The sequence below is a fragment of the Rhyacophila brunnea genome, unplaced genomic scaffold (genome assembly GCF_057557595.1).
Source record: "Rhyacophila brunnea isolate RB1 unplaced genomic scaffold, BYU_Rbru_1.0 scaffold_13, whole genome shotgun sequence".
NCBI lineage: Eukaryota > Metazoa > Arthropoda > Insecta > Trichoptera > Rhyacophilidae > Rhyacophila > Rhyacophila brunnea.
In genome coordinates this window covers 16,824,980-16,840,138 of record NW_028232785.1, presented here as the reverse complement: position 1 = coordinate 16,840,138, position 15,159 = coordinate 16,824,980, and positions in this window count along the sequence as shown.

Below are 15,159 nucleotides of genomic sequence, written 5' to 3'. Positions count from 1 at the left end.
AACTTACTTCAAGCATTAGTCATTAATTCGAACAACTTGTTATATGATGTTATCGCAAAATTGCGTTTAGCGATGAGGCTCACTTTTGTTAAACGGGTTTGTCAATAAATAAAATGGCCGCGTATGGAATGAATCCGATCCAGAAGAGTCATACAAATGTACTGTTTGATGCTGTTAACAAGCTGGTGGCATCATCGGATAATATGTCATCAAAAATGAGGCCCAAATCTCGTTACCGAACCATAATCATCGATGACATTCATCCGGACGAGATGTGGTTCAACAGGTGGCGCTATCTGCTATACGATCATCGAGTTATTGAATTCATAATTTGGCGATAAGTTAATTTCGAGAAATGGTTGTTAATTGGCTTCCAAAGTCGTGCGATTTGACATCGTTGGACTATTTTATTTGATGTTTCGTGAAAACATCAGTTGATGTTGCTTAACCAGCAACCATTGACGCATTAAAAGCCAACATTGTTTGTGTTATTTGCAGTATATTATGGACAGCAGTGCTCAAAAAATACTGGTCCTAATTGGGCGTCCAGAATTTGTTGAGAACGGGTGCGGTGGCCATGTGACCGAAATAATTTTTAATTTTTAGTGCCACGAAGGTATCGATCTTTCAAATTAAAAAAAAAAACTATTAAAAATTACTTGTTTCATATTTTACAATATTTAAAGATTTTTTGGGATAACAAAATAACCTAATTTGTTAAACGTACCTGTTCTAATGGCCTGTATTGTGAATTAGAGCAGCCAGGTTGCGGATTCTCATTATTGATTGCGTTTTCATCAAATTCTTCTTTGATAACGACTCCTTCATTATCATTCTCAGACATTATATTGATCGGATCGTTTTCAAGCTTCTGAAAATAACATTATTAATATTAGGTAAGACTATCATTACTATCTTCAGCCAGGGTCAACACACTGGAAGCGATACTTCCTACAGCTTATGCTTTTGCTATCAGTGTGCGCCAATTGGTGACGGCATTTGGCAAGAGAACGGGCACTGCATCACATCTGTCTCAGCAAACATATTTTTTAAAGTCTTGCATTACTGATAAAGTGCTTGGATGACATATTAAAGGTGATCAAAAACAATAGCTCTTAGTCGAGTTATAAAACAATTTGTAAAGGTTCAAATAGACTTTATGACGATCGGGCACATATATGCTAAGAGCGATTTAGTGATCATATCTATGCCATTCCGACATATTACACATATATATTGTATGACAGCTATGACATCGTATTTACACTCTGTGACACAGGAAGCCAACATAAGAAACGGAGTTTTGAGCATATATGTGACCGATCGTCATAGAGTCTATTTGAGCCATAATACTCGATTAAGATTCAGATACATATGGAGGGGATTCGAAACGATCGTTGCCGAGCACAGCTGCGAACTAATCTCTTGCATTTGCTACTAAATAACACAAAGATATTATAAGCTTACTAAGCATATGACACGGCCTTAAAATGTGTGCCATCAGCCGACATTTTCATTCAATAAATTTGTGACGTCACAACTTTTCGGTCCGACCTTAAATGTCGATTTTTACTTAAAAATACGTGGCCTACCTCTAAACAAAGCTATAACAATTATGTAATGAGTCCCATAGTACAGTCTGAGCGGCTCATAGCCACTCAGAGTGAACTATGGATGATTTCTTTCAGATAGACCAAACGGTCTTGTAAGTAAAATGTAAGTAATTGAGAAGTCTAAAGTTAAAGGTTAAACATAAACCATTTCATGTAAATAACTTATGCGATATCAATAGCTAAACGCTGTAAACTAAAGCTAGTTTATAACTATAATCTTCTTTGCATTATATAAAATCATTTTACGTACATATACGTAATATTTTTAATCCGCGCGAGAGAGGATAAAAATAATCAACAACGTAATTGATCTATTTTGGGCAATGTAAAATCTTTAGTAGAATGATGACATTTTTATAGCATTCAATTGGTCGAATACGAAGACACTTTTGACCAATGGGCATCAGTATAAAATTAAACAAGAATGTCATCATCTAACTGGACTATGATTCGCCAGAAATGTTGTCATTTTCCCGATAGCGTCCAGGATCTTAATTTAAAATTTTTATTTTGAGAGTGGGAAAGAATAAGCCGCAGGGGAATGACGTGCCTTTCCTCTGCGGGGAAAAAGTTGAAAATATTCACTCGGGAAGAAAAGTCGAGATTTAATCGCGCAATCGAATGTGCATCGAGGCATTTATTTGTTTTCTGTGAGAAAGCCCTTGCCACGATTAGAGTTCGAAAGGCATTTAAAGTAAATATATCGTAATTGTGACGATTATCCCGCGTTCGATGTAAACAATTGCATCATCTTACGATGAGACCACTCATCATCAGCCGCGCATGACAACCGGTTTTCAATCTTAATAGTCGGTGCCTTAATAATACAATAAGCGCGCAGCCATACCTATAAATTAAATTAAATGTAAAAATAAATATAGATAGTTTTATATAATAAAATTAAGTAAATAAAACATAAGTTTATATAAATAATTATTGTTAATTTATTAGTAAATAAATTATAGTGTTAAGATATTTGATAAACAATTAAATATAATAAATTTATCTATTGAGATTAATTTAATAAATAATTTAAACAATATTACTGTTTTTTTATTTTGAAAATAATCTGCGAAGTATTTTACGAAAAATATCTGATACAAAAGAAAGTGACAGATAATCAGCTGTTTCTGACATTCGCGTATATATTCAAGAAAATAAATTTAAATTTGAGGTTAATTAAATAATTAACGACCTAGACGCCTACCTATTACTAGGTGGTGATTCTTTAAACATTATAAAGTTAAATAATATCGTCGTAGTGTATTCTAAAGGTGTCAGACAAGAACTTTAGTTGACCACCCTCTCCCAAATAGTACTGAGCTAGCCAAACAAAGGTTCTTAATCGGTCTGAGGGCAGGACCGGTTGAAGAAAAAGTACCTTTGGGACTATTCTGGGACTGGGTAACGTCACATACTTAATACGATGCACTGCGTCACTCAACAACTGGTTATTTAAAAACGCGGTTAGCATTAAGTGTTTGCCAATTCGGCGTTTTTCTTGCCAAATCTAGCATTTTTGATAAGCATAAAGCTTGCAAAAAACGCTTCTGGCTTGTGGCATTTTTACTAGCGTTTTACGTGATGCCTCCAACATCATTAAATGTGTTGGAAAAACGCTAAATATTTAGTTTATGTATTTTCATGCGCATCAAATTTCTGAATATCTGATACTTAAAGCCTCCCCCAAACCAAAGCGAATATTCGCAGCGAATTCGCAACGCCCTCGCTATCGCTGTCGCTACCGCTTGGATTTGATGCGAATTTCGCGTTTGGCCCCACACCAAAGCGTCAGCGACGCAGCCATAGACTAAATTATTTTATTTACGCGCCAGATTTAAAATTGTAAATATTATTAATATTTTACGCCAATTATTCTATAATTTTTATGAATTAAATATAAAAAATACACGTACACTATAGCGCTTTCAGAATTGCTACAACTTTTACCCACTTTGCGTAAAGTGTATTTTAATTATCTGAAACAAGGTGGCAGCATTGGATGCAGCCATAGACTAAATACATATACGAATGTCAAAGTGACAGTTGTGTGTTGACAAAATGTACACGTCTTCTGAATGCTTATTACACGCTGAAGATATAATGAGATGGCGTGCGACAAATTACATCGACATTTAATATAACCTTACTTTATGACAGGGCAAGATTGCCATGGCTCATAGGTAAGATAGATTTACTCAGTTTCATAACTGCACATATTATAAATAAGCATTTACCATGAAGGGTTAACAGGATTTGAAGGTAATATGCTATTGAAATAACATGTCTCCGTTATTTGAATTGTAGGTTTTGACTATTTTGCGTTTCTACGCAGAGGGAGCGTACCAAAAACGGGTAGGCCAAGTCTTCTGCGCAATGAGCCAGGCATCAGTAAGCAGATGCATAGGAAACGTGTCCGATGCTATAATAGCAGTGCTTAGTAATACTTACATACAGTCGCCATACAGCGCTGACAGTCTTTAGTGTTGTGTTGATACCCTCTGATCAATTTATACAATATTACAATGTACATGTCATGTAACTAGAGTAACTGCGCATAGACACAACAAGTAAATTACCTACTCAATAAGAATTTAACGGGAATATTATTTTGTGTCGGTAAAAATATTTTTTAATTTCAGACTTCAAGAAAGGGCAGGTTTCCCGAAAATCATTGGGTGCATTAACTGCACCCATGTGCGAATAAACCCGTCATACTTGGAGACTTTCAAAAATGAGCGCAGAAAATTTTCTGTAAATGTGAAATTCGTAATAAAATCTATGTTGTTTCTGATACATTCATATTCATTACGTATAATATCATAACATGACATTTATTTTTATGCAGGTATCTGACATGTCTGACATGGACATTCTGGCAGTGAGTGCCAGATTTCCTTTGAGTGTTTATGACCAATTCATATTTAGTGGATCGTTGGTAAAAACTGAAATGAAACATCTACAGAACGACAAGAATTGGGAATTTTGTTTTATTAGGGAAGTATGTTAAACTTTACTTTACTATGGCAGTACCAGTAACAAATATTTTTGTTTGGTTTATATTCATCCGTATTTTGTACAGGTACTTCAAAGGAATCAAAATTTTGCATAGGTATGAATATGATATTTAATGAAACAGTTTTTTAATTATTTAAATCCTGATTTCTAATATTTTTACAACTTTCAGTCGAAAACATATTCAAATTAACAGACTGTGTATATTGAAATCATTCTAGTGCCACCATAGGCCAGCCAGACTCACTACACGGCTGCCCGCTGTTTGACCAGGGATGTGATTGAGTGTTTTTGGATAATGGACCACACCAGATCGCATAGCTACAGCAACAAGTGCAAGACCAACCGTGGCTATACATACAGTATACATGTATATATTAAATATAATTTATGTATATTTATTTATGGCTTATACACCGAAACAAAATATGTCACTTAACTGTACTTGAATATTTTTGCAGGATCATTCAATAAAAAATACTTGGTTTAGGTTAAGAAAGTTTTAATAATCATTTTTGCACAGAATACAAGAAAAATATTTATATAATTATTAGAATTACAATGAGCTTTAAAAGTTACACGATATTGTAATAAAATGGACAAATATGAAAAAAAATAACAATAAATTGTATATAGATAGGAAGACAGGGTTCAGATGATTCTGGCAGTGCAGGCGACTCATTTAGGTGTCAGTATTGTTACTTTCAAATGACAATAACACCATTCCAATGTGATTCGGTCGTGCCAGAAGACTCTGTCCTTCCTCTATTTAGTAACCGGGCGTTTTACAACTTTAAATGAAAATTAAGTGGGTATATAGATAGTATATTTTTTCTAGTATAATATTATTTAATTAGGTGACTTTTTATTTCTTTATTACTTGAAATGGTGTTTATATGGTAGATGGATTATAATGGTTTTGAAATATAGTTATTTTTGTTAATTCTACTTTAACTGAGTCATTTACCTTGACAGCTGTTTCGGCACATAAACTCATTTTCGGAACATTCAACAATAATTTGTGATTATAAAAGAGCTACAGGTCACGTAGCAAATTAAATACGCTTAGTTAAATAATAAATACATACCAAATATTTTACAAAATACACCACATACATCCATCTAATATGGTATATAAAATACAGATTCAAGTATCAAATAATTCTTGGATAAATAGATGTTTATGTAAGTATATGTTTTTTTAAATACTTACATGATACTGTGTTGTATAACATTTAAATTTATATTTTTGATTTTGATTTACATACTTAAATGTACCTACATAAATTTGTAATGTACAGTAGGTACTTAATTACATTTTTAACATTAGGAAATTACCATTATTCGATTCTATCCACCCGCCATGTCTATAATCACCCCAACGCTGGATAGAAAGAGACATCACACAAAATTGGCTGTTTGATAATAAATGGTAGTTGAAAAATATTTTAGAGTATGATTATGTCCATAGAAACAGGTTTTAAGTCATTCATATTTGTCCGAATAATGTGTAGCAGAAAAATAGAAATTTTAAAAAGGGTCTATTCAGTATTCACCCCATTCTACGGCAAACATTTTTCTTAATAAAAATAGGTACATCAATAGAGGAATCATAAAATGGACCTTGGCCCTCGCCCACGCCTTATTCATCCTTGTATATTATATTATCACACTTAATGTTTTGGAAAATTCATTAACATTGTGCACAAATGCCACTTTTGTTGATTGACACTTCACTTAGTTGATCTCTTTGTTCACGTGAAGTACAATAAAAGTATGTAGCAGCGAAGAACTAGAGACCGAAAATAGTAGAAGGAGCTAGAAGAGGCTTTCATCTAGCAGTGGAATGACCCCGACTGATGTTGATGATGAAATATTATTTTATTCCTGTTAATGCCGGGGGTTTCATTTTTAATTTCTTCTGGTGCTTTGTACCTACGTTGAAAGGTTGAAGATCTTTGCTAAAATTAAATTCATCACAAAGCATTAGTATATCTCCAACATCGTTCAGGTAGGTATCCATGATGATAATATAATATTATGTACTTAGAGGAGGTACCTGACCTTTATATTTACATGCACATAAAATTATTAATCTTATTGCCTAATGCAGACCAAGATATACCTACCTACATAATATTACATGAACAGAAGTTTAAGAACATCTCAATTAAGTTTAAAATGTTTGTAGGTAGGTATACAAATTAATGTGAAACAGAAAACATTGGTTATGTTAGGTAGGTACATGGAACATGTAGATATTATCTTGGTTCGCGGTCGGCACTGGGCAAAACCAGTTTATTAGCTCAATATACCTATACATAATGAAGGAAATATATACCTAGTAGGTATATAGGTACATAATATCGTTTTTGTGATTGAGGTCTCTTGAGATCAAAAAACAAACAACCTAGGTACCTATGTCCTACTGTAAATAACCCGATAGTAAGTAGTATGTAAGGTTTTTGGTCTAAAACCTTACAAAATACCACAATGACGACATGGAGTACCTACTTATCTACCTATATGTATATTATATCTTTAGCTACAATAGAAATGCTATGCTGCATAATGTTAGATGCAAAAAAATAATCTTAGACTACCTATCTAACCTAAAAAAATATTATCAACGAATATAAAATGGGTATTTACGTGACCGATACCGAATATGATTGAAGTAGGCATTGTAAATGATACGTATCTTATCTATGAATGATACCTAATTATAACATTATTGATATGACTGCTCGAAAGTCGAAACCAAAACGTCAAACGATCGCAATAAGTTAGAACTGTCAGTGCCCTAACAATCAAAGTTATAAAGTTTCTGTTATTAAAGGCTGTGCATGACGCAAATTAATAATATGTATTTTTTAAATATCGGGACCTTAGATTAAAGTTATTTATTTATAATAGCGTATTCATCCTGTCAAAAAACTTTACATACTTTGGTTAGACAAAGATAAAAGATATTATTATGACGACCTTCATACCATTTTCAACAATTTCCCTGCCAATTTCATCCCATATCTTATCTTTCTTTCTCATGTTTTGTAGTCACTGTCAGAGAAATTATAAAGGATTGGATATTTCCGGACCAACTCGATCAGCTGCTCAATGTCTTCGCCATTTTGATTTTACTAATTCCCTTGGCGAAATTGTCCGCCGCGAATAAATTCGCTGTCGACAGAGTTCCCGAAAATCGCAGCGAATATTCGCTGCAAATTCGCACTCAAGACGCAAGGCGGTCGCGCAAGCGTGCTCTGTCCCGTAAGCCAATACGAGCTTGATTGGCGAATAATTCGCTGCGAATATTCGCCGCGAATATTCGCTTTGGTTTGGGGGAGGCTTAATGTAAGTTTGTAGGTGCCAATTTTGGTGAGAATTAAAACACGATAAAACAATTTCATTAATTATTTAAGGTTTTTGTATATTATTCTGAATCTCCGCGAATATAAAATTATAATTTGACAAATATTTATCCAAAAGGTATGATCTTTAACTCCATATAAAAAAGAAGCTCGTCTTCAAGCATGAAACGAAACCTGAACGCCATAGACACAAAATTGGTATTTCTTGTCAATTTTGAAATATATTACTATGAAAATATGTGGTTTAAACATATTGACATTTATAATTAACTATTTCTTTTATTCAACGAATAATTCACAAGATTTAAAAATGTAAAAAGAAGAAATAATGAAGTTTGTCGCAAATAGTATGTCACTGCGTATCATAGAGGTAAATGCTAAAAATATTAAAATAAGTAAATTCACATGTAATTTTATTTTCACAAAATCTAGCGTTTTTTCCTACCAAATAGCTTATTTCATACCTCGTCTGCATGTTTTTGTCAACGACAATTGGCAACAATGTTAGTAACTATTTATTTTTACAGTACTTATTTAGTAAATACAGGTTCGTTCCATTGAAACTGAATCGAATAAATCCAACGAATCCAACCAATGGTTGGATTATGGACCATTTGGCAGAATTCCCACGGGAATACGATTTCTGACGATTAATTATTCTTGCCAGTACTTAAAATTAATCCAACAACTTATTTGTCCACAAAACAGTTACATATTTATTGAAATGTCTACTTGTTGTGAAATTCTAACCTCCTTTAGGTCGTAGTCTACAATAGCACAATTTTGGCTGTCGTATTCAATTATTTAAAATGTACAAAATATAAATAATGCTTCATCAAGCCATTTAGTTCATTAATTTATAAGGTTTGACAAAGGTTTTTAAAAATTACTTTTGCCCAAAGCTTTTCATAATCGCCCACTTGTTTATATTGTTTTCATGTCGACAATATGATATTGTGACTTCCGACAATCAAACATAAGTTGATAACAAAATTCGTTAGATAATATAAAACTTGATCATTCCGGGTTGATTTAACACAGTTTGTAGCTTAGAATCTCCGTTACAAAATATAAATAAAATGAAAACATTGTTGGTCTGACAGGATAATGGCTGGAATTTTGGGATATTAAGGCCAAAAGCAGTTTCTTGATTGCGTATGATTACATATGAATAATAGGTATTGATTATTAAGCTATAATATACATACTTCAAGTGAACTAACATGGTGTAAATGTCTATAATATTAATATGAACATCTCACGATATATAAATACCGAATGCTTATCATCTGAATTTCCTTAATCCTAAAAATATTATAATGTTCATAGGTAACGCAATATGTCAAGAAATTGACAGATACGGTATATAGTAAAAAATGACATTAATATTTAGGTTAGGTCCTGTCTGGGCCATCATCACTTTGACAGATCGTCATAAGTCCACATTTAGTCACTTCATCACCACTTCCTCTTCAACTTTTAAAATCTGGTTTTAAACCGAGAATTTTTGTGCATGCGCAGAGGAGATGAATCCGTTTTACTGTCTACATTCGTTCATCAGAGCTTTCACTTCGTGAAGTCATATATATTAATATAACTGTGCTTCAGTTTGTTCGTATAGTCTCTATGGGTTATATCCCATTATGCGCAATGTGCCTTATACTCCTCAATAAAATTCATTGTCATCATTTCAGTCGACATTTTACAAAAAAATCGTAATATTTCAATACTAATATGCATTCAAAATGATCAATTATTCTTAACATCGACTAGGTAGCAATAGAAACAAATAAAATATATATTTATTGACAAGCAACTGCACGAACCTCCCGAATCTTACCGAAAAAATACGAAGCTGCTGGGGTGTTGAACAGAAATCCAAGCCGGTCGGATAGCAGTGCGCTAGTACTTTCATCACAAAATGGCGGCCATTTTCAAACCGATTTAAGGGGTGATGACTAGAGATGGGAAAACTGGTCGAATTTGAAGACTAAGTATACTTACTACCAGTATAAAAAAATACTTGGTATAGAAACTTGTTCCAAAATACTTACTAGTATTTGGAATACTATATAGACTGTTTGGCGTGCGTATGCGACAAAAGTTTCGTACTCAAGTGAAACTAAAACCAACTCCATATTAGTATTTGAAACACGTATCGGCTCAGGGAACTCAGACTATGTATAATTCTTCAATAGAATCGCTAAAAATACGCTGAGCTCCGCTTCTTGAAAAGTCCCATTAATTATAAAATTTTAAACACATTTTAAATTTATGAGTTATTTTTCTGTTAGGTTCTCTAATAAGGTTCTCTAATATTCTTGTTAACAAAAATGAATAACAATGATTTTTTTTATTGTAAACTGCGTCACCTCAGTCACCTCACCACATTTCCGAGGGAATAATATGCTGCTACAGAAAATTTATGACCTATTTGTTCACACATAAGATGATGTCATTTGCATGCATAGACTAATAAATTAAAATATAGTTGTATTTGAGTGCTACCTCGCTCGCGCGCATTTAATGTCAATAGTATTGAAAGTTTACCAACTAGCCAGCGACTCGCGATGATATCATCACAAGTTTTTTGGAATAAGTTTATTGGGCCACACATACTGAGTATGGGTAGTTTCATCCGAAACTTGAGTACACAAACTGGTGCCAGTATTTCCAACTCACCTCTAGTGATGACGCATGCCTTGTGTTCAATTCGTGAGACGTACGAAAAAGTCCCGAGTGTAGACTTGGAAATTAGTCTATGGATCGTCAGAAGTGGTTTGACGTTTTATTCCAAACCATTTCTGATGGTCCGACAATGGTTTGATTTTCAATGGAACACTGAACCAAACGTCAAATCTGAAACCGTTTCCAGTTTACTTTCTACCCATACAATTTGTACGTATATTGTCTATGGTTTAGTCTGATTGGTTTGAATCAGTTTCAATGGAACGAACCTTAATTTGTTCGCTCATATTTTAAAATTGGTTTATACTTATATACCCATGGTGGAGTAGTGGCAGGGCTGCTAAATTTCTAGGTTACAATAATTTGAATAAAGCGTCTCGAAAATCTGTTTATTGTTTTATCAAGTATAACAATTTGCTTTATATCTACCCCCACCACCTTACACACTCTTATATAAACGAGAAGCGCACTTCATATTTTTATTGAGAGCATCTTAGGAAAGATTTCCCAATAAGTACTCATTTTGTGACTAAACTGTGACTAAAATATTATAATATGTAACTCGGCATATTATTTACTGAAAATTTAATAATCATTATCCTTCGTGACAGCACAGCCGATTGGCCTAACTGAAGGTAGGAAAGATATAATATAGTTTTTCCTATTTAACTGAAATAATATAGAAACACTTACAGATAATGTGATTAGTTTTCTACGATTCTTCATACACACTTATGTAGGCCACGTTGTTAGGGCTAATCAGTAAAATCACCCATGGATGATTTGGATTGATTAAATGTGGACCAGCAATAGAATAATCGCAATTATCTTAGTTAACCTTGAAGAGTACCTAGTCTTTACTTCCATATATAAATTAACTGCGCATTTGTAAACATAATTATGAATAACCTCGCCTAAGCAACGTAGGAATCTACTTACCTCTTTAAAGTTAATACTTTTGCTGTTGTCCTCGATATTTTCCTGTTTGACTGACACGTCAAATGGACTGTGGCTTTTGATATGTTTTATGTCTATCCATTGGTATGCAGCGTCACCCATCACTTCCGCCGTTTCGTCAGGCAATATTTCATCGTTTATTTCGGTTTTTACTTCCATTTTATGCAGTATATGATATCAACTGCTACAGGCCGTGCGCACGTGTTTCACTGGCTATCAATGGCATGACAGTGTTACCAAGTCAAAATATATAATTGCAGTCATAGACTATAGATTTTGACAAAAAAAACAGTAGATTTTATAAAATATCAGTAGGTAGGTAAGTAGGTAGATTTTGGAAAATTCAAAATATTAGATATAATTTAAAATATGGAGAGTACTCGCATTGCGCAGATAACAACTTCATAATAATAATTATGCTCGTTATGAAAAATTACAACAATAAAACTAGGTAGGTATTCAGTAGACATGAGCCGTTTGTAAACATTTTAATAATGTCGCTTGTTATATTCCTTCATCAGATGTTAGCCTAATTACATCCGAAAATTGTGTGAATATGACCTGACAAAATTATGAATCCGCACCCAATTCAGTAGGTATTTTGTTATTACTGGACCGAATTGAACGAGGAAAAGGGAAGTGCAGACATTGGATCATGTATGCTAAAAATATACCTATCAGCCAGGTAAAAAAGAAAGATTTACCTACTTAAATTGTCTTGCAAAGTCCCATCCGGTCAATTCGGAGGAATTTCGTAGCTGGTACAGTTATAGTCTCCTAGCTTCAAAAACCATTCAGGATTGTATTAGAGCACCTGCAGTCGATGACAGCCAATCAGAATGTTCAGAAAATGAATGATAACAATAACTTTATAAACCATTTAAAAACTCCACCAAAATTAACCTGGGTCACGCCTCGGAAAGAATATTTTACTGGTCTATTAATATGAGTGATAATCCACTAAGTATTTTTTCTTTTCTAAATTTTCTTCGAGTTCCTTTATTATGTTTTTATTTTTAATTAATTATTATGGGCTTATGCCTACACTGCTAAATTGTTTTATTAAACATACTTAAATGATTAATCATCATCATCAGAGGCGCGACAACCCGGTGTGGGTCTTGGCCTCTTCCAACAGCTCCCTCCACCTGTCCCTATTCAGTGTGGCCGCTTTCCAATTCGGTACCCCCAGAATACGGCAGTCACTGGCAGCTCCATCCAACCAGCGAATCTTTGTCCTGCCTCTTCTTCTACGCCCTATTGGATTGCTGGAGATCACTCTCTTTGCCGGTTAAATTAAATTAAATTAAATGATTAATAAATGTTGAAAATCTATTTTAACATTGAAACAAAACTCCCCATTTTACGAATTTTTAAAAAATCTTAAAATGTGTTTTACTCAGTATCATTTTCACATCACAGATTTTAGTTGTAAGCCGACTATAATATGCTTCATAACTTTGCACTCCGGCTGTATGATAAAAATGATGTACCTAATAATAATTATTCTAAAAATATTTTGTTACAATATATATTATCTGTCTATTACTAATTACATATATTAATGAAAGTAAATATGTGGCACATAGTTTCAAAAGCCCCTAAAACGATTTTAGGTAGTTCTGAGAAAAATGAGAAAAAATCATATCTATTAAATCTGTGAACTTATTTATATATTATTTTTTAATTCGTTAATTTCTAAAGAGTATTTTGGCTTTCCATTTTAGGGGTATTTGAAAGGCATACCCAACCATTTTAGCGGGTTTTGAAATATACCCTTATTTTTGATCATACGAAGTTCAATCTTTGGCCATCATATAGGAAACAAAAATATCCATCCAAATACATATCTAACTCAAAAATTTTCAAAAACCGTTTTAGGGGCTTTTGAAACTAGGCGCTTCATATCAATTGATCTAATTTTATATGAGGTAATCGGGTAAAGAGGCGTATCAGTATAGGAAAGAGTGCAGTTATAAAACTTATACTTTACAGTCTGCATGTTTCGAATCTTTTCGCATGCATAGATAAATATTAAGTGTTGTATAAACCACTCATACCTAATCATTTGTTTAGAAATTATAAATATGACTTGTACCTACTCATTATTAATCCCCAGCACTTCAATAATATTATGCAATGTTACCTTCTCAAATCCTGTGAATTATTCGACGAATAAGAGAAACAGTTTATTAAATTGATAATATTAAAATAAAGTACCTACTTCAAGATGTTTTAATATTATTGGTACCTATAAATTTACTATTTTATAAATAAGATTATTTTTTTTTACTGATATCATGTTGACATTATCATTTACCTAACAAATTATTATGTCAATAAAGGAAAACAAGAAAATACAACAAAATTTTATGTTTTTATTTAACAGTAGGTAGGTACTCATTAATAATCCACAGCTCAGTGCCATCAAGTTTATGTGTATTCCGTCAATGACATTGAGCTATTTTAAGAGCTGCTTGTTGGCGAATTTACAATCTGTCTGTAAAGTCGGTGTCATCGTCGAACAAGCTAACAATCTACCGAGAAAAGTTGAAAGCCGGTCAACTTTACACGTTACACGCCGGAGTGTGGGCCTACTGCGTCTGCGCAGTAGAGCGTAGTTGCGACCTCCCGGTTAGAAAACGATCTACATTCTGTCAAAATAGTCGCTAGCTAGTTGGATTCTCAGCGAATGGAAAGTTTTGTGTCATCATCACAATCGCAGTAGCTGAATTGCCCGCTCTTAAATTCGCCAACAAACAGCTCGTAAAGTAGCTCAATGTAATTGACGCATATTCTGTGACTACCTATCAAATTTAATTTGGTAACTTCCATGCCCATACATCCATTCGATACTACATTGACACTTTCTTTAGATAAGCCTACTCATGATACTATATAGATGGCAACCGCCAGAAACATCAGCGAACGTTTCTATAATATTGGTTTGCAATAATTATTTGTAAATACATAGTAAGACTATTATATGAAATAAGTTTAGTAAAAATGATTCTGTATAAAACAAGAGCTTGTGATTTTACTTAAAGCTAAGCTTAATAATTTAAGCGGTTTCGTCCTACAATTGTGCAAGAGACAACACTGTGTGAAAAGAGTGGAGGTCATAATGTCGACTAACGATCGCCGTGTGTGGAGATTATAACATTCATAAGACGCTTTGATAGATAACAATAAAACCTATGGTAAACCACTATATTATTCAGTTTCAAAGAGTTAGATCTTTATAATACCAGTATAATGGCTTCTGTGTGTAACATAAAATTATAGAAACATGGTCAAACCGTTTATTCTAATAGTCTCAAAAATGCAAAGTATAAGAAATTTCCACTAAAAAATGAAAACTTTACCAAAGTAAAATTTAATAAGATTATAATTTTCTAAAAATAATCTCTGGATACACTCGACTTATATTGACTTATTCGCGATACTTTGCTCTGGGTAAGATTTCTTGGGGTTACTACTGTGGTGTTCGATGTGTGGGTTATGATGTAGAGGAT